The 21703-nt window shown below is 33.6% G+C and overlaps 1 protein-coding gene across 2 annotated transcripts in view; it reads right to left on the reverse strand.

Moving 5' to 3' along the window:
- LOC126855742 (dual specificity tyrosine-phosphorylation-regulated kinase 2-like) overlaps nt 1-21703 on the reverse strand; it is a 34923-nt gene that overhangs the window by 6536 nt on the left and 6684 nt on the right. The gene's annotated exons all lie outside the window — the stretch shown is intronic.

Below are 21703 nucleotides of genomic sequence, written 5' to 3' on the forward strand. Positions count from 1 at the left end.
ACCATTTTAACACATACTTCACAATAATATTTCTTTATTTTCAAAAATTATATTTAATATATATATTTTTTATATGTATATTTAAATATTTATTTTATTTATAAAATAATATTTAAATATAATATTAATATATAGATAATTATATATAGATAATTAAGTATGAAATAATATTAAAATTATTGGTTTACGATATCTTTGAAATATTTATGACAGTATTATCAATTTTTTTCAATACTTTTCAAGGAATTATGATATATAAAGATAGTGAATGAATATCACGCGATTCAAATAATAATCCCGTGCCTCCTGGCCTACTTTAATATTTCGAGTAACATCGCTTCTTTCGCATGTATAGCGAATAGAAACAGCGTTGGAGATTGTCCAGGATTCAGCTGGCTCGCTTTAGATTTGGCTACTTGGTCGCGACTTCAGTGAGCTATAATTCTCGATCGATATCTGATACGCGACCTCCGATGAAATTTCCGCCTAAAAATAGTCTCTTCATAGATCAAGAAATCGATGTACTAAATATCGATATCAACATTTATATATTGTTAGTAATATCGCATTTTTTAAATAAAAAGATCTATAAAAATTAATTTATCGAGAAAAATAGAAAAGCTAAGGCTTGGATTATTTTCGGCTCAATGTTTACGTTTCATTTAACCCCGTGGCAAACAGTAAATAACTTTCACATTATCGTATCTAAATGTTCAGGTTGATCAATTTCAGAGGGCGACTAAGCAGTTGGCCGGAAGTTTTCACAAGGATATCTTTGGCGGAAGTGCCCACTATTCCAAATCGATTGGCCTCTGTGAAGTTTGCATCTCATTTATAGAATTTCGATATTATTTAAAAACTTTTTTTCTTCAAATATTAAGAAGTTAACTTTTGAGATTTGGAGATTATCGAGCAGAAGTTTCAAAAAGAGTTTCAAGAGAGTAAAATTAAAAAATAATAAAAATATGAAGTATCAATTTCACATTCCAATTATATAAATTTATTAAAATATTTAACATATAGATGTAATATTTTAGAAAAACTAAATTGGCATAAATTCAACTTACAAAAACTTATATATTGCCTTTTAATAATTCTTCGATTTAACAATTTTCCCTTGCTTTCGAAACTGTCTTCTGTTAGAATTTATTGTTTCGATGAGAGTTTTACCATGTGTGTGTGAAATAATATATTCACCCCCGCATATATACAGCTGCAGCAATGCAGGATTTCCGTGGGGAATGCGAGCAGAGGGATCACGATCTCACCTGAATTTATAAACTGTCACGAATATTTATTGGAAATTATCTTCTCTAGAATTAGTAGCTTATTTTTAGAATTTTGGTACAATTGATAAAGTTTCGGTTCTTCTTCAAATAGTTCTTTAAAAAAAAAGTTAGAGAATCGCGTGACGTTGCGTAAAATCATGAAATTTTGCATATTTGCAATTACTATACTAGTTTTACATAATCATACTCAGTTTTAGATAATACTCTTTGAATACATTAATGCTCTCGTATTTTCTATTTTTTTTCTGAGATTTTCAATTATAAAAAGATCGCATTAATTTTTTTCATAAGATTGATCTATTTTTAATTTATGAGAACCTCACTAATAAAAGTATTTTATATTTCAATGTTGCTCACTTTAATGCAAATTAAGGGCAAAATTAATTTAGATACTGGCACAGAAGCAACAAAACAGGGAAGTCTCGAAATGCCCGGATACCTACTACAGTGCGTTTTAATTTATAATTTTAGATTTTACAGTAATTTCTTTTTCTTCTTGGGTAATAATCGCAGGAAAGGAAGCGCCGCCTATAAAAGGGCATTTATAAGCCATCTCCGGCGTCGAGACCCTTTATCGTGCTTCGTGCAATGAGAGAGATATGATGGAGAGAATATTTATTCGCGGTTACTCTCTCGTTCCGCGCTGCGCGCGAGCACGGCAATAAAAGGAGGAAGAGGAGGTTCATTCCCCTAATTGGAACGCGTCGGTTTCGCTTCCGAGGTAACAGGTGGTGCCTATACGTGCCACAATATTCGGTGCGAGTTCGGAAAAAAAATCTTCTGTCATGTCACTTTCTCTAAACTGTGTGTGACGTATATACGCGTCCGTTTGTTGATCCCGCAAAAATTTTCATCTTATAAAAAAACAATTCGTTTTAATATATTTACAATAAATTAAAATATATTTGCAAAATCATAATGGGATTAGCAATATTTCGTCATTAGCACAAATAATTATATGTTCATTAAATCATAAGTGATACAAAAGGAAGCGATATTCGGAACGCAAATAATGGAACGCAATATTCACAATTGAAATGATGAGTTCAAACTTAAGCCAAACCTATTGTGCAGTTTCGTGTTGCGTAATACTATAATTAAACTGGCAATATCATTAACGAGATTTCCCGGTAATCATTTCATTATGTATAGTGCATTGGAATAATCTGGTTAAATATCATATGCCGTGTGAGATGAGCAATCATATGATTCTATTTGAAAAATTCTTTCATTATTGGCAATTATCGAAACATAACGATTAATGTGATAAAATTTCAATAAATTGTAAAAGTTTGAAGCAGAAAAGAATAATTCTCTTCATATTCCAATTCAATCGCAGCAATGAATACAATAGATACATATGTATTAAGAGAAGAATTTTATCTCGTCAAAAAAAAAAAAAAAAAAATTGTTCATTATTGCTTCGTTATAATTATATTTAATTTCATATAATCTATAAAAAAACAATATATAATAATTTTGTTATATTTTAATTGTAAATTCTGTCATTAATCTGACACTTTTCTTACGGGAAGATAAACTACAAATCGATTAAAACTGGTAAAAATGTATACGGCGAACCATATATATATATATATGCAAATGTGTGCGTGTATGTAGGTCTTACACAAAGCCTTCAATCAAAGCGCACGTTGCGCCTTTGACATATCCGTAATCATCGCCATTGTGCACGCTGTCAATGAACACCGTCGTTCATGGGCGTCAATTTGTTTTATCGATGGACAATGAGTTAGGTTCGTCGGTGAACCCTGACCTTTGTCAAAATTCTATTTCACGCTCGGATGATACGTGCCATGCAGATTGTAAATTCGCTTTTTTTTACTCGTTCACGCTCACACATCGCGTAAGGTAATTATCCTTAATTGGAGTAGATGCATCCACATAAATGGCCGTATCGCTTTCAATTCTGAAATTAATATAAATAATAATAAAAAAATCTGCAAACAATAGGATCACGTAAATTTCATCATCGTATTCGACGTCTCACTTTTATAAAATATACTTCTCAGAATATACTTTAGAGTAGTTGAAATTCTTTGAAAGTTTGCCCAACAATTGGTCGATTGTAGCAGTACGTATATAGCGACTATTCAAGATGCAAACTGTATGATCCGTAAAATTATCGGACGTTTCTCCCTTCCAACTTTTAAAAGTTAAGTTCTTAGTTTGAATATCGTTTAACTTTTAAGATTAGTATCAGTAGTAAAAATGCGCAAATCAAACATCGTTATTTTTTCTATACTATTGTTTAAATCGCAACTAAATGTAATTAATGAAACCACAATAATGTGATTAAATGCAAAATTAAAAAAAAAAAATAAATTAAATTAAAATAAAAATTTTATTTTCTAATCTTTACTCTAATTTTTTTAAATATTACAAAAATATTTTATCCTTTTATATATATATATATATATATATATATATATATATATATATATATTATTTTGTTGACAGACTTTCTCTTGTAATTAAATAATTTCTTAAAAATTCTTTTAGCATGATATCACTTAACGATAGCATATTCAATGTACATGCGAACCCATACAAAAAATAGATTTTCTAGCATGTGCCACTTTCGAAATATTGGAAAGCGTACATTGAAGATACATTTCCTTGCTCAATTTCAGGCGTAAAGTCATGTTACTCCATGCGTCACGACATACGACACGTTGATACGCATTTATTACCTTGTAAGATATTAACGTCAACTTCTTATGCATTATTCCGCAAGAAGGTAAACATTGCCAACGAGAGAGATCCTCATCGCACTCCTGTAATTACTGTAAAAGCTTGCGCGGTCGCTCCGATGAGATCGGGTTTACCGCCTCTATCTCTGCTTGAGCACTCGCGATTAAGTCGTCTTCTCTATTTACTTCGTAAATTTAGATATTAGAAGCTTGTTTTACATTGCAACATGAAGCAATTATTCGAGATAACTAGCACAAGTCGTCTTTAATTAATACAAAATAATTTTGAATGTTGATTACATGATTGCAATATACGATCAATAAATTTCCAACCATATATTTTTAGAAAATAGAAACGTATGGTATCATCAACATATTTTCTAATAGTCATCTATGTAGATTATATGTTACAAATTTTTATTTTCAAAAATATTCGTAAGGAGATAGAAAAGAGAAGGAATTAATTCACTTAACATATTAAAAGAAGGTTTTGTTGTTATTATCGTGATTAATTTTAGTTATGGAGTTGACAGTATTGCTATTACAGTTGCTTTAAATATTTGTGACCATTATATATATTCGCGGTCTTAAATTTTGGCAAATTTTGATTATCTTGGCGAGAGATAATATTATGACAGCCCAATTGTGATTTTTCAAATCAATATACCGAGCGCCAATGAAGAAAATATCAGACAGCTGTATTATGTCATTATTTTTCTCCGAAATGACCTAGATTTCTGTTTGTCCTATCGATCGCGCGAATCAATATTTCAGAAAAATTTCACGTGTCCAATCCACCGTAGATGCCGTCGATGCGACGTATAATAAAGAGGAGATTCATTATAATAGAACTAAGAAAAATTTCCCGTAAATTCATTCAGCGAATAACAGGCAAGGATGTTTATATCGGATACGTTCGATTGTCGTTTAATGAACCGAGCAACTATTATCTCAAGCACTTTGAGAGAAAATGATATACATACATGCTCAACCTACATTTATAACAAAATAGAGAAAGTATGATAAAATTGTGAGAAAATTATTTTTTCATTTTTATTATATTTATTCATTTATTATTTTAAATAATATAATCGATAATAGCATTACAATCTATAAAGTATTGTAAAATCTTTCAAATTTAAAAGAAAATTATTAAACACATCTACATATAAACTTCATCATAAAAAGATCAAATTAATTCATATCACACATATCCTGAAAAATATATATAATAATAAAATCATATCTTTTTCCGCGCTCTGGTAAATATACTCTACTGGAAAAAAGTTGCAAAGTTTCTTCCATATATTCTATTTTTACATCCGGTGAAAAGTACACGGACGTAAAAATACAGGTCGATCCTTCCCGTGATTCCTTTTTCCCTTAATGTCCTCGGCGGTGTAATACGGTGTTATCGTCCCTCGGGACAATACGAGAGCGGCGAACACTGAGTCATCGTCGTCGACTGCCAGGGAAAAAGTCCACCGCGGCCGCCACTGACGGCTCGTTACGGTCCCCCGTTCGTCGTTACACTCAGCAGGCGAGCGATCGATCGATAATGCTTTCTGGCCGTTTCTAGAATCCCGACTTCGCGCGATAAAATCGTCTGTAGTCGTGCGCGACGCCGCGATGACGCATCATCAAAAAATCACGTCGAGGTCAGGATCACGTCTCGTCTAATCGGAAATATATCGTTTATCTTTTGACCGACTTCAGTTAACCGATATGTCCATCGTTTATTTCAACTTAAACACGAACCAATCCGTGAGACGCCCATTTTTTTTATGTATTCCAAAAGATAAAATCTTAAAAATAATATTAGAGCGAAATAGATACACACGTAGATGTGATGAAAAAGTATGTGCACATGGGAGAAAAAATAAATTTTGTAAAATTTTTAAATTATATATTTAAGAATTAAATCAAATGAATGAATCAAGTAGGAAATCAGAAAATTGTGTGACGCTATTACTGATATTTCATCTTCAATATCAGTTATGAGACGTAGAAAATATTATCAAATATAAAATGTACATATTATATATGCCAGTACTATCATACCGTCAATTTATTATGCCCATAGCTTTTGGATGCACTATATATTTTGCAATAAAATTTACATGCTGTCGATTCCTTTGAAACCTTTATTACAAAGGAATCAACAGCACATAAAGATTGCTATTACAGAGGAATCAACAGCATATCAATTTTAGAGGAATCATCTGATATTTTTATTAAGTGACGGAACGCTTCGTAGTTTTCAGAAATCGTGTATTATATCCAAGGCTATGTCGGTCGTGTCTGACCGGAAATACTTCAGCTGCTTCGGATCTCGACCCCAACATCCCCATCCGTGAGAACAACCGATGCATGTTATGCGCACGCAGTTTCATTTTAGTGAATAATTTCGTGGAAGTATTGCATCAGTAAAACATAATAACATCTATTAATCAAATTATATATTTAGAAGCGCGAAGAGATTGCTATCAATACACTGTGTGTGCCTTTTCTTCAAGTTTAATTTTTTAAAGATTTTAAGCAGAAGAGAAGAGTTTTTAAATCCCGATAGATCAATTCAGTTTCTCTTACAGTTGGACTGAATATTTCATTGTGGAAGAGAGCTTTTTCTTCTAGGCGTAGGCTAAATAATAAAGACGCCCTCTCAGGAATTTCCGTAAAAGGAGGAAGATATAAACGTTTTGCCTTTCTATATATATGCAACAGCTTTTACAGAACAGACAGATTACAGTTAACTCGTATTTAGAATATTTAAAATAAACCTATACAAATATTATATTTGTTTTTTTTTATCTAACAATATATAAAGATATACTATAAAATGAAAAAAAAAATATTATTTTTAATATTTAAAGAGAAGTGAGAGAGGAAAAGAGTAATATATAATAATATAATAAAAATCAATAAATCACAAGATTTGATTAGATAAAGTTTCGATTATCTTTTTCGTAAACTGATAATTTTATTAAAGAAAATCTTACTATTTCACGATTCGACAAATTTTTTGCATGTGTTCATTTTTCAAAAGTAAAGGTCGATATCGATTTTTCCAGTTTAATCTTAAATTGTATCAGACGCGCCGCCGTGGGGAATCTTTTTTTTTTTCTATGATATAATAAAATCTCTTATGGAAAGAGCGGATTCGCATTCCGTGACAACATGCAAACTTTATTCCGGATCGCGGAAGATTGAAAATGTCGTCGCGTTTCGCCGGGAAATAATTTGTCGTAGGCACGGTGGGGTGCGGTGGCCCCGTTTCCGTGCTTTTACGAGAAGAAATAAAAGGTCGCGCGACGGGCGGAGGCTGCTGTTAGATCGATAAAATGAATAGAAACCGATCTTCCTCGCCCGATGACGGGCACCGGAATGCATAAGGCAAACGACAAGATACGATGCATTCGAACGCGCTCTTGAAATGTGACGTAACATACCGTGTAACATGCTGTGTAATATGCATAGGGTTGTGCCTTAAACACGTAACGTACAAAAATTATTAACATCGAACGACATTGATTCCATTTCAAGTCTGTTATTTAAATTTTTATGAATATTTCAACAAATAAACATATACTTGTTATAAGCATTGTTTCATAGAGTTGATGAAAAATTGCAAGATTAAAAATTTTTGTGACACTAATAATTAATTCGTTTATATATTTTTGTAGAGTAAAATATATCCCTTCAATTATTTATTCTAAATATTATTCTTTAATTCTTTTTATCAAATAAAAATATAATAAATTTTATAATCCTTTGCTGTAACTCATATTCCATTTATGCCTTGAAAAACTAAAATTAAAAATAATTTAAAAAGTGCCCTTCTCTCTTATATAGATTTTATTATGCATTTTACGATACACTTGGTGCATAAGCGACACATTTTCGCGGCGCACGTAAAATTGAAATATCATGTAACATTTAACGGTGGTACGGCGCAAAACCGCGAGCTCTTGACATCGAGCGGCCGGATATCATGGAACGTGCGGATTTCCGTTTCGAGAGCCGCAGACTTTTTCCATATTTTTTTTTTTCTCACCTCTCGACCATACGCGTAACATCGTTATTATTTGCCATCCTTGTATCGACAAGCGATCGCGGATGCGACGCTCACAATTTCTTTGGAACGATGTAATTGACGCAACGCTTCTCTTGTGATAGCATCGATGTAGCTTAAATCTAGTAAGATATCGTTGGAAAAGTTCTAGAATTATTATTATTACAAGAGATGTTAGCTTTTTATACCCTACTCTATTTTCCAGACATTTTCTTTAACGACCCACACACAATTACTATAGTAAAGCAAAAAAGATTATATGAAACAAGAGAGAGAAAGAGAAAGAGAGAGAGAGAGAGAGAGAGAGAGAGAGAAATAGTTATCCTGAATTAAAGTGCATCGTCGCGTCATTCTCTATTCCACGATTAATCCACTCGATTTAATCGAAGGCTCCGCATTTATTTACTGTGTTAAATTCACTCGATTTACTTTAAGCAACCGACTATGTTTAATCTAGAGACTTTCTTTAATTCTTTTTGGAGTAGACTCGGAAAGATTTTGCAGGACAATGTAAAAGGTCCATTAATTCTATTAATTCTTCTCCAATATAAAAAATAAAATTAAAAAACATACTCATATGAACGAAAATCTTCCTTTATATAAAAACCAATCTTTTTCTTTTATTTAAAAATTTAAAGAGAGACACACATTATATTCTCAATAAAAATTAATTGTGGGGATCTATTTAAAATATCAACCATTACACGTTGGTCGCACTACCTCACATGCATATTAAAATTATATGTATCTCTCTTTGAATTTTCTAGCAAATAAAGAATACCGAGATTTTTCATGTATAATGAGATTTGCATCGCATGTGTATTTGCTAATTTTATTATGCTCCACTATATAATTAAATGTATAATATGTCCTCGCGTCGTATTGTCGCATCGCCGGCGGCGCCGCGTCGCGACACGGCCGTCGAAAAGGTCAGGAAAGCGAGGCCCAATTAATTTTCAATTGCGATCCGGTCGTAATTCAGCCCTTCTATTTCCGTCGGTCACGCGACGCTACACTTGACGCACGATCGGCTTAACTCCTGAATCATCGCGAGACACCGGTCGAGCGAGAGAAGGTACCTTTCTCGCGCTCCTTCCGTTGTCGACTCCCGGTAGAATCGGATAGAGAGTATTATATAATCTCGTCGCACATCATATAAACGGATTAGATGCGCGACAATATGTATAAGTCTCACATGTGTGCAATACGAATATTGTATGACACATTGTATAGCATAATTTTGTTAAATTATATTAATTCAGCAATAATTATGGCTAAAGTCTAATCAAAGCTTCAATTAATATAAAAAAAATAAATCGTGAAATATAAGAAACAGTATTAATTAATAAGCTATTAATGTTTGATGCTAATAAAATGTTCATTGAATAAATCTGATTTATTTTATATATTAATGCCATCAAAATATCTTTGTATATATGTTTATAATGTTGATAGAATTAATGACTAATTAAGATAATTATCTAAAGCATGAATCGTTTATTGCAAAACAAAATTTATTTTAAAATTTAAAATTTAATGTTTTTTATTTCATTTTTCATTTTGCTTTACAATTAACGATGTTTATAAAAGTTACACGCACAGATAGATACATGGTCATGTTGGATTTGTCGTGTTTCAAATCGATATTGACAATGAAGCATAGCGGAGAGAGGGCAACGCTAAAAGGATTTGTGGTTTCGTGTATTGTATACACATCTGATACAATACAGTTTTCGTTACAAAACGTGTTCTAGCTACATTTTTATAAGAAAGAAAGAAAAGAGACGAAAAATATAGAGGAATAAAAATTTCCGAGCAACATACATGTATGACATTCTTCATTCTCTCGGAGAGAAAGAAAATGTAATTAATAATTGAAATAATAAAATTGAGTTTGTTAAAGCAAAAAGTAAGGGCACAATTACGTTATCAATAATGCGCGGTATAACACAAATGTAAAAAGAAAAAGATACGTAAGGACATCAATCGTAAATATAAATAACGGCACACTCATCGGGGATGAGTAAATAGATAAGGATAGGCATATATATACAGATAAGTGGGTAAACAAATGAAATTTATTAGACGTATCGGGATAACTCGGCTTCAAATGAAATCTCTGAACTCAGCGACGCGACATTCTCTCGAATTAAGCTCCTGCAAATCTCTCCGTGATAATGTGTATGTGTGCATAGACAGAGTCGCGTCTTCCTGCAGCGCAGGACTGCAAAAGGACGAGTGCTCAATTCGTTTCCAAGAGCGCGCGCGCAAAGAAGAACCGGTCCACCACCGACCGTGTTGCGGAAGTTGTTTTCTCTCTCTCTCTCTCTCTCTCTTTTCTCTTTCTTTCTCTCAGGTTGCTTCGCAACTTTGAGTCTAATGCGTATCGGCAAGACAAGAGGATGAGAAAAGAGGCGGTACGATTGCGCATATAACATTGTAAAGAAACACTTTGAAAGCCTACAACCCGCATTCTCGGTGTATATTTAGTGCTGAATAGGGCCTGATTCCATTTGCTTCGATCGAAGATAAAACGTGGGAGCTTTGTATGTAAAAAAAGCAATAATATATTATTTATTTATTTATAATTTATTTATTTATTTATATGATACTTTAATTAAGATTATTTAATGTTCTTACTTTAAACTTATTTGAAGTAAAATTTTTAAGAGAGAATAATTCTCGCGGGAAGATTCCAAAAGTTCTTTCGTTTACCGTAACAAAGTTACCGATGCGTTGTCTCATTATGGCATGCTCGATTGGAGCGTGCGACAAACAACAATAAAAAGAGACTTATTGTCAATTTAATTCTGTAATTAATGGAGTTTGCGAGTTCGTAGCCGAAAAAAAAAAAAGAGGAAAATCCGTTTCATTGATTCTTTAACGAATGACGTAATCGCGCGGTGCGAATTTAAAGCGACGCTGCCGACGAGAAATTGCTCGGACGCGACGATGGATAAGAAAAATGACAAGGATATATGTATAGCTAGTCATTTCTAAAAGCGCCTCTCTCCGGACACTTTTTTGTACGGTCCATGTCCCTGACACAGAAGAGGCTCGAATTACATTAGGTGCGCGATTTCCCATAAATTTGGCTGCTTAAATATTTGAACATCTGAGTGCAGCGAGATGTATACAGTTCGCGGGGATAGCTCACGACATCGTATAAGATCCATTATATCAATGGAAGTGAAATTTTGATATTTTGAATCAATATCGATAAGTATCGATAAGTATCGATAAGTATTTATATGCAGCGACGCGTTCGCTGCTAATTTTCAAGTAAACACTTTTGATGAAAAAAATTCAAGAATCTAAATATATCGAGAAAAGTGAAGGACACTAAAGACACTAATAAAAAAAATTGTATTTATTTAAATTTTATCTCTAAAAATCTAAAATATATGTCCATATATCTGCCAAAGATTTCTACCCCAGAATTATTCCTGTAGTCCGATTTTCGTTTGAAAACAAGGATCAGTAAGAACCGAGAAATATAGTGTACAGATAAAAGTTGCATGTACATTAAAATTTCATGAAAAAATAATTTACACGCACACATACATCATAGATAATTCGCTCGCGCATTATTGCATTAATAATATATACGCTGGCTCTCTGATGCGGCTGAAAATTTGGAAGAATAATCGCTTGACTTAATCGCATGAAAGAGTAACTAAAGTGTAAAAACAAGCGACCACGAGACCACGTGTGACGCATTTATGTTGATCGTAAGCCACGTGCAGCCGTTTTAGCAACGCGCGAAAGTACCTCAACAGAGTATATATATGTGTGTATATATATATATATATATATATATATATATATATATTTCGAGTGGGTGTGGCGGCTCAATTAATGTGCGCGGAACAATGGGAGGACTTGTTCATTCAGCGATATCAAGAGAGAATGGATATCGATACGCAAGCTTTGTTAGTCCGCGATCAGAGATACGTCTCTCCGTCTTGCCGTCCCAAATCCAATTTCTTATTTCTGTATCCAAGAGAAGGAAGCCACATTGATCCAAAATTATTTGTTTTGACACGTTTATAATGAAAGAAACGAGTTCCTGTAAATTACTGTCTGTAAGTCGTACGTGAAACGACGATGCCGTACGGCAATTTTACGTTCACGCTTTCGCGTATTTTCCCCATTACGACGTAGATAAATATCGAGGTCGCTTCCGCCACTTCGTCACTAGCACGGAACGCGTTTGATAAATAACTTTAGTGAATTTAGCATCCTACTTTTAATAAATTGAATTTTCAATACAGGAAATGATATTATATATCTCGTTTATCGTAATAATTTCGTTTGTAGTCAAAGCTATAAAAAAATACAGCACTTTGAAAAAAATATTTTCAACTTTAAAATGAAAAATTGATAATATATCTTAATTCAAAATTGTTTGTAATTATTTATAGTAGTTTTCCCTTTATTTTTATAATTGAGCCGTTAACAAATTATAGTATATTTATCGTTGACATAAAGAACTTTGCAACTAAAATAAAACATACCCAATATCTCAATATCTAATCAAAACTCTCCCAAAATCTTATATCTTAATTATATTAATATTTAATTATCGTTTTGCAATATGGACACTGTTAGTCCAAGAAAAATGTCCGCGTGATAGATGATGCCAGATTGGATATTCTTTTCGAAAAAAACTAAGAGAGAGATAAACAAGTATTATATCGACGTAACATTGGTGTGCGGCCATTTTTCTCGTTATTTTTGACTGACCAGGATTCATTGACCTCCGCACACCTTCTTGAGATCCGGTAACGAACGAAATGTATCATAGTGAGGACGATCGGCCGCGGCGACCCGCCAGGTCGATGTGCTTATTATTTTTAATACGGCACCGTTGCGCTATTGCGTGTTAACGGCAAACCGGATATATCTACGATAACATCAGCAAATAAATGTTTCTATTACGATAGTCTGTTAATGAGACCACGAGAAGGAGAAATATATGATAATAAAATATACAAATTAAGACGGCAAATCTAAACATCATAATATAAAGAACATCGTGAAAATATTAAGCGTCATATTAAATAATGCACTCGTTAATGTATTAAATAATTATTGAAAAAATTCTTTTAATAGATTATCAGAAGACGCACATAAATCGATTTATCTTGCCAAGATTTATGACGTAAATAAGGGATATTCTCTAAATTGACAAACGATAAATTTTTACGATACATCTTCACGATAAATAAACAGTCTCGGAAATATCCTAAATCACTGAACGGAGACAGTGAAAAAACGCTTTGATATAAGCCCGTTATGTTTTTTTTTTTACTAACTCGTTTAGCAACCGCCGCAAACATTTTATGTCAACCGTAAAGAAATCAGACACCAGTCGATCTACGGAGCGATAGAATTTATTATTTAAGACGGTAGCGAAAATCGAATTAGTCTCGCACTCAAGGCTGCACCGCAGCCGGTAAATTTCCGATAAACTAGAAGAGCGTGGATTAAAAGACACGCTATCGACATCGACGCACTACTTCGCCTATTAATAGTAAATGCAAGGAGGAAGAGTGAGAGGAAAGAATAAAGATCAATCCGTCCCCTATTTTTGCGATCGAGCCCGGATCATGCCTTCTCTAATTTCTTTCAAAATATATTTGATCATCTCTCTCATCAATTACGTTTAAATTGAGCATCATCCTCCAATGTTAAATGAACTTGTACAAGGCATTTTACGTTCTCGATGCATATCAGTGAAAGGTAGATCACTCGCGTTCTTTAAAAATGACGAAGAGGTACTTTATGCAATCATACTATTACCTTTAGTAAGATAATGATTGCACATTCGTTCTATAAAAAGGACAAAAATAAAATTTTTCTTTGGATTTCCTATAAATATTAAAATGTCACATTTATCTTTGAGCATTTTTTATTCAAGCAAAGGATTTTAAAACTTTTTTATATTAATTATAGTATAATACATTTATAACGACAATTATCTAATAATTTAATTATAATAATTAATGTTGTCAAATTTAGTTTTGTAATGTTTTAATTATACTACATTATATATATACATTAATATTGTACATAGCTTAACAAGTTTGATCTTATAATCAATCACAAACTGCTTTTCAAAGAAGATGAAATAACATATGAGCTTTTCTGATCACAATCTTTTGGCTTCTTTTGAAGCACCACTTCTGCGAGTTTATCCAGAGCCCCTCTTCATGGCTCGTATAAAGTATCAATAGGGAATGGCCAAGATCGCTATAAAGAAAAATTTTGAGTTGACGGTCGAAGGAAAACTTCCAAGAAACCCGATCATCAGTCCATCCTAGTTTATCGAAAGGAAAGATTGTCGTAGAAACGTTCAGAAATAAGATCCTCGCAGAGGGAGGGATGCACGAGTTTATATTTGGAGCGTGAAGTGAAGACGTACAATTTCGTGGATGGAGTGTGTGTGCAAAGGTGAGAGCCCTTCCCCTCTCTCTAATCGAGATAGCCTCCGATTGTGGAAGTTTGATGCAAGAAAAATTTCCCTTTAACGCCTGTTGCCTTTATTGACTACTCAATCGAAGAGCATTAATTCTTATAAAAATAAAACCGGAAACACTCGAAGAATTATTGTAATTTATGCGAGATTATTGTTCTCCATTTGTCAAAAATCTGCAATTAAAATAAACGAATCAACGTACCAAATGAAGAGCTCGGCTATTATTGCGTGTATACAGCGTTTAATTAAAAACAATCATTTTTTTTAAATTCGTTATTTCATATACTTTTTGATTAAAGGAGCAAAGTGGGTCAAGTCCATGATTTTGTACGATCTACTTTAAACACGAAGTCGTACGTATACCCATAATTTATCAGGTCCGCTTTACACGCAACTTCGTGTTTAAAGCGGACCTTACAAATTGCGAATTTTGTTCACTCGAGATCCTCAATGATTACATCGCGATGAAACATATGGTTGAGAGAGACAAATAGCGCGTGACGTGTGTTTAGGAGGTTAAAAAAATTCAACACTTGGAAAAGTGAAAAGACAACTCTCTCATGACAACTTTGTTAAACAAAGCGACAAATAGCCACGTATATCTCGGTACACCGTCGCCGAGGCAAATCTCTTCTGAGAAAGTCTTTCTTTAGAACTTGAACAACCTTAGTATGGGGTATCTCGCGGCGCATAAATATCGAGGGCGTCAGTTTTAGATATAATGAAGGATGTACCCCAAATTATTTTTAGCTATGCTGCAACTATTCGAAAGCAGTGCTTCTTCAATAGATAAGTTAACGAACGCTGAACGTGTTATCATTATCGTGACCCAATTAGCGGGAGTTAGCGGTACGCCAACAAGATCGGTTTCGAAAGTTCCATTATCATCGAGTTGAAATTATTATTAGATGTAAGTTGGTTGCACCACATCATCATCATATACATACTCATTTTTCTGTGTATATTAAATGTTCGAATAAATTTAATTTTTCAGAATTTAAATTTAATTGAACATTTAAATTCTCTAAATTTTATATTTGATTAATGTGTGCTTAAATATGAGATAAATCTTAAATGCAAACTATAAATATATCACGTGCTGCATTTTAATAAGCAAATATATTTTTATTGCTAATCAAGAATTATCTGCAAGATAATAGAGAAGAAAATAGCTAAATATTTGCAAATTTGAATCGTTAAATTATTAACTAAATTTTAAATAAGTCACTTAGACTCTCGCATTTGTTTATCATTTTCCTGTTAATATGTATACGATTGTAGGTCGGTCAGGATAACTTCCGTTTACCGTGCTACATAAGACACGATGTATATCTATTAAGCAATTAAGATTAATCCGAACACATTTTTTGAAATATCTAGAATATAAAAATTATAAATGTCTCCTGAGAAAGTTGTAATATTACATTCCATTGAAGTTTATCGCGAAATATATATCCCGTTAAATCTCACAGATGCATCGTAGGATGTCTAAGAAAGTACGTAATTATTTTATTTTATTATCAATATTCGAAAGAGATGCTCGCTGATTCTTGATGATTATTTTAATATGGAATGAACCAGCGCGTGACAAAACTTCGCTTTTAAATGGAAATATTCCATTGAGAGAATTTTCATTCATACTTTAACGTCAGCTGTTCTGCGTACATGTACGTATATGCGAGTGTATTCATAAAAAATTAAAAAATTATTAATTATTTTAAAATAACAATTTAAATAATTCTTTTTCCGACATCCTTTTTATAGTCAAAAATTAATCGCCCAAATTCTGATTTATACTGATGATTCAAAAACAGGTTAACTGGAAATGTTTAATTTAACATCAAATATCTCTCTTAATCTACTCAAGAATGTCGGCAAACAGGAATCGCTACGGTAGATAGATATATAGTTCTCAAATTGTTTACCACGGCGCAAAGTTTATCTCTCTGATACAATCTCCATTCATCTTCATTCGCGGATATGAGCTTCGAAGTTCCGGACAGGTGAGAGATTGGAATTGAATCGTTGTACTTAGGAAATTAATTGATCCCGATCTGTTACGCTCGACGTTAGTTGAACGTTCGTCGATGTGATCGCGTGCACACATATGACACGCTAATATCGATATTACAACGTCCGCGCATGTAAACGACTATACCAGGGATGGTGTCGAATTTACGAGCCCACGTCCAAGAGCGCAGTTAATCTAATTATCCTACGAATTAATTAGCCTGGATAGATAATGATAGAGAGCCGGGAGAGACTTCCGAGAGATTCACGTTCTCTTAACGATAGCACAGCGCGGCAAATTGTCGATAAATAGTTTGATAACCACTAAATCATCAAGCAGATCACTGACTCCCGGTCTCTGTAATTCAGCTGTATCTATTTTTTACGTCATATAACTTTATGTCATATTATGTGATACACGCGATTACCTCGATGTGTATCATATCGTAAATTGGAATTGCGATCGTGTAACAATTAACGTCTGGGAAAAAAAAAAAATAAAAGAAAAGAAAAGAGAGATAATCGAGTGATTCCGGCGCGTAAATTACACCGAGATATCCATTAAGTAGAAGTTTCTTTGTCACGATGACGTGATTTTATTCGCCACGCGCGCAACAGTTCGCGAAACCGCATTAAATTCGCCTTTGCAAGAGGACTGCACGTAAATGCACACAGGGTAGTACAATCTCGACGCTTCCCTGTGCGCGTTTGATCTGATTCGCTCTCGCCCACGCGATCCATACAGAGAGAATCCACGGTAGTATCTCTCGTTCTCTCATAGAATCTCCGCGATATAGCATCCGTCAATCCTCGGACAGGCAACATATTCACGCGTCGCGATACCGATCTGCTAACGACGAGTAATGGATACTCGACGGCCGACGTTTGAATTCACGCGATCGCTTATCGAAAATCGCGTCGCGATTATTAATCGACCATGAGATTCTCGTTCCTTGCCTCGCCTTCGAGAACGTCGCTTCGCACGCGGTAAATCTCGCTAGCTGTCTGAAAATAATTATATAAATGCAGAATGAGCAGATATAAATCGATCAATCAATATTGAGTGTGAAAAAAGATTTAGTTGTATTTTTTTAATAATCATCTGTTAGATATTCGCGATAAACTATGTATAAAAGAAATGAGATAAAAATCTATGTCGTGAAAAATTTTGAAGAAAGATAATTTTAAATCGCGTACTCTCTCTCTCTCTCTCTTTTATATGAGTAGATTACTTGTTGCGATCAAAGATAGAACATGGCAACGTATTCAGCGACCAATATTCACGCCACATTTCTTGCGATAGCTCCCAGATGTGCTGAGCATGATTTTTGGCTAACATTCAACGCGAGATACATTTATATACGAATTTACTTCCAGATGGAAATCTAGAATCGGAAAATTGGATACAATCGGGAATAAATAGGGAAGAGATACTTAATTCTATCGCTCTTTATATACACATGACATTTCCTCAAGTCAATGTAAAAATCGTTGATCGTAATTCAATTTAATCGCCGTCGAAACGATAAAACGGCGATATAAAAGATGGTATAAAAGGAGGGCGTCAAATATTTATTTCTACCAACGAGTAAGAGTTTGTCGGATGCCACATTAAATCTGCTGTGTGATTAAGCGAACGTAATGGTGAGATACATCTGGTACAGACGTACTTCTTATTGATCGACAAGACGACAGGGGAGTACAACGGCGTCTTACCGGAAAAGCCATCCGCGACAAGAACGAGGCTTCTCTGGATCGTCGTCGTTGTCATCGTCTTCGCCGTTATCGAAGTCAGAACGAAGCCAGTCGGAAAATTTCAACTGTCGTTAACGTCACCCCGAGCACACACTTTGAAAAGCCGATCGTTCGAGTTTCCTTCTCAAGGATAGCGAGTCGAGTGAATATTGTCGTCCTCCTCTTCTCCGCGTCTCCTCTTCTCTCTCCCCATTTTATTTAACGACAAACAAAATTATCGATAAACCCAAACGTGCGACATTACAATGGCAATGAAGATAATGGAAGAAAGGCGGATGCGACTGTAGTCGCGTGCAAATTTTACGAACTTTTCGAGGTTCTTGATATCGGAAAAATCTTCAACACTTTGTAGATTGCCTGTTCAATGCGAGATATTAATGCGAGGAAATCGAAATGTATGCGCGATACATCCATAAGAGTTGTAAATTTTAATCGTTCTCTCTCTCTCTCTCTCTCTCTCTCTCGTTGAATTCCTTTAAAGTTCGGAATACATTTAGTGTGTATGTGTGTGTATATATATGTCATGCAAGTTTTATCTTCCGTGTCGTAGTTTAAAACACTTTCGTAAACAGCAAGAACACATTGAATTGTTTTCGGCAGGAATTATTTTACGTTCAGCAACATTATCGCCGTTCTTACCGTTAATTTTCATTCGCGAATGTAATTTATGAGGAATATTTAACATCCTACGTGTGTACCCGATAATTTTTTCTTTTTTTTCTATAATTGGCGTAATAAAATACGTCAATAAGCAATTAACCGGCATTTGGGCCGAATCTTTTTTTATATTTTATTTGGAGAAATATAACCGCGCTCTCTCGTAAAAAAGGGCTAAAATATAAAATAATTTGATTCTTTTCAATTTCATCCCGCGGTATGCAAATCCAATCTCGCGATAGGCATGTCCCGTAACACTTAATTTACATTCAAAACAGCGTGAAAAAAATCGATGGTAAATATAATTCCCGTATATATATATATATATATCTCTGATGTAGGATTCCGCGCCTATCAAATTTCGAGCGTGCTTTTCATTCCATGCCGAGCATACCACGCGAACATCATACATTACAATATCGCCGCAGATGATTAAATACGAACTGAAAATTACAGTTATCGAGTTAACACATTCGACGTGAAACTAAAAATTCCAATTTAACGCCAGATATTCTTGTGTAAAAAAATCGTGCCTTTCAGGATTTATATTTGTAACATAAATAATGGATAAAATGGAAAAAAAATATACAAATTAGAAGAACAGCAATCTTTGATTTCAATTGCAATGTATTTAAATTTTTTAAGTTTTGCGTAAATTATGCAGATATTACAATTAAATTTTTTTAATTCTCTTAATTGAAATAAACGCATGAATTTATAGGAATCGAATGATCTAACTGAATATTTAAATTAGAAAGTTATTATAACAGAGGTATCGTACATCTTGATTGCCAATTAATTCAACAATAAATGCCTATTAGAAAAAAAAGAGAAACTTTTAAAAGCTGAAAGGATATAGAGAATATATTCATTGCAATCTATACAATAAGGAAACAAACAGATAATGGAAAAAATAATTCGCAGACATAACATTCGTTTATTCTCATCAATGCGAATATAAAATTCGCAATCTCGAATATGTGCTTGTATATACATAATGTAGTGCATATATACATATTTAAACGCGTGTTCTTTATCCTTTATAATTAATAGATACCTGACATTTTATGTGAACTTTCATTCACTTTAAATACTAAACAATGTGTGATATTAAAACTCATTCCTTTCTATTTACATACAATTAAAATTGACGCGCTTTCTGATCTATATCATACACATAAATATTTTATCAAATATAAATAAAATTTCTCTCCCTATATATAGCATATTCTCTTTTCCCTTATACATTTATAAACAAAGATATATGGACTGCGAAAAGTAAATATTAGCGTACAATATTAGCACAACGACGCACGATATTAACTTTTATTCGTAATTAATAGTAATTAATATTTAAGCGCATCCGCAAATTTTGATGTTATTTGATTATCCTCCGCCCCTCCTCCCAATCTAATTTAATTTATCGACAAATTTAATTTTAATTACTACTTTACTCTGCATTTATAATTACAATGTAAATTATTACATGTCTGCTATATTCATTATACGATGCTGAATATGGAGCAATATATTTTAAAGGAATACAAATGACATTATCATCAAAGAGTGACCTATTTTAAATAAGACAAGAGAGAAAAATAAAGTTGACGAAACATAGTCGTACATATCAAAAAAATCAATGATATCGTGCGTGTCGACTCGGTCAAAATAATATCTTACTTTAATTATGTCTTTCGCATATAATGATGAAACGACAAGAGAGGCGACGCTCGGCGAAAATTACGAACTCAAATATTAGAAGAGTCGAATTCACGATCTTTCACACGCCGATTTTGAATATTCATATTGGTCCCGCGACCTCGATGATTAATTACCGGAAATGTTGCTACGAATCATAATTCATTATTCCATGGAATCTTGTTCCGCGATTCCGACGATTATTTTCGAAAATACTGCTACAAAGAGTAATTGTTTTACTTTGACATTGAATCGCGTGAAATATCGTGTCTTCAAAGTCGAAGTCTCAAGGCAAATCCGAGTGTTAATCATGCAACTGTGAGAATCGCGTTTCGAAAAAGGAATCTGGCACTGCTTCGATTCGAATTCGATTTTACGCCTCGACACGACTCATTGCTCCGCATTCAATCTTAATTTACATCTCAGTGAAGAGATTTCCGCTAGTAATGCTTTTCCTTTCACGACTTTTTCAGGAAATATTTCTCAATAATACAACACAGATAGTGCCAATGAAAAGCACATCGTTAGATAACGGCGTGAATACATGTCAAAGTTGTATTATAAGGAGTTCATTTTAATATAGATTTATATAATATTTTATTTAATATTATATTAATAAAATAATCAAATAGACTATATGCAAACGTGACATCTTTTCGATCGTATTAAATTTAATCAGGTGTTTTCGTGTGCAAAATAAAAATTTAGCACGAGTATATCAGAAAATCCGTTGATCCGACGATTTCGAATCGTGTCGCTAAATCAAAATAAAGGGCCACAGTAACGCTGTAAATAGGTAGTCGAACATTACGAAAACAATCACAAAGTCATGGAAGGTGTCACGTGCCACGCACAGATCAGCCTTAAACTTCAAACATTGAAAACGCGTCAGTTATAATCATTTAGAAAGGGCAAGCGAATCTAATTTTTGCCCATTTCCAACACTTAGCCCCTAGGCTTTACAGCCTGGCGCGAACGACATTGGTATCAAACTAAGCCACCGTGCGGCCTCGCAAGGTCACGATCCAGC

The sequence above is a fragment of the Cataglyphis hispanica genome, chromosome 17 (genome assembly GCF_021464435.1).
Source record: "Cataglyphis hispanica isolate Lineage 1 chromosome 17, ULB_Chis1_1.0, whole genome shotgun sequence".
Taxonomy (NCBI): domain Eukaryota; kingdom Metazoa; phylum Arthropoda; class Insecta; order Hymenoptera; family Formicidae; genus Cataglyphis; species Cataglyphis hispanica.